An 824-nucleotide genomic window follows, 5' to 3' on the forward strand; every position below is an offset into this window, starting at 1 on the left:
ATCGGGTGCCGGGGAATGGGGCAGGATGGCTTCAGGTGCTGGGGTCCGGGGTGCTCCCGGAGCTGGATGCAGCATTTCCAGCCAGGGGTCCCAAACGCAGCTAAACGAGCCTCCCAAAACACATCCTTGCCTATCCGGCCTGCTCAGTGCCCTGGTCTCCGCACGGCCCAGGAAGGAGTGTGAGTGATTGTGCCCTCGGCTTCGGGTCCCAACCTCCCACCCGTGTCTCCCTGCTCCAGCCAGAGAACACACAACACCCCTCAGGGAAGCGACTCGGCCAAGCGCCAGCAGCGAGCAGAGGCCAGAAAGGTTTTCCACACGATGCCGAGCATTTTCTCAGCATCCTGCAAGGAGGGAACCACCCCTCCCCGCTGCCTGCACAGCAAGAGGAGACCCGGGAAGGAAGCACAATGGATGGGAGAGACGCAAGGGAATAAAGATCCCAGAAAATCAATCCCTCCTGTGCAGGAATGTGCCGCCACCGGTCCTCTGCCTCCATCCCTTCGGCAATGGTGTGGATTAGGCCAGGTCTGTCCATGAGCTGCCCCGGGGCCGTGGCATTTAGGGACTTTGCTTGCTGGAGCCCATCCCCAGTGGCCTGCCGGAGCAGTGGGCACGGAGCCACTAGTGTAACCTTGTCCACCCCCTCCCAGCTCATCCCGCGCCGGCTGCTCCAGATTAATCATTCAGAGCAGGAAAATCTCATCGAGACTTAAACATGGCAAAGTGGCCAGCGAGGAGCAAACCACCGGGAAACCCACAGAGCTGCTGGGCAGCTCACACCAGCCTCCTGCCCGCTGGCAGGAGCACAGGGGGCAGTGCCC

This window comes from Eurypyga helias, unplaced genomic scaffold (assembly GCF_000690775.1).
Source record: "Eurypyga helias isolate BGI_N326 unplaced genomic scaffold, ASM69077v1 scaffold16562, whole genome shotgun sequence".
Taxonomy (NCBI): domain Eukaryota; kingdom Metazoa; phylum Chordata; class Aves; order Eurypygiformes; family Eurypygidae; genus Eurypyga; species Eurypyga helias.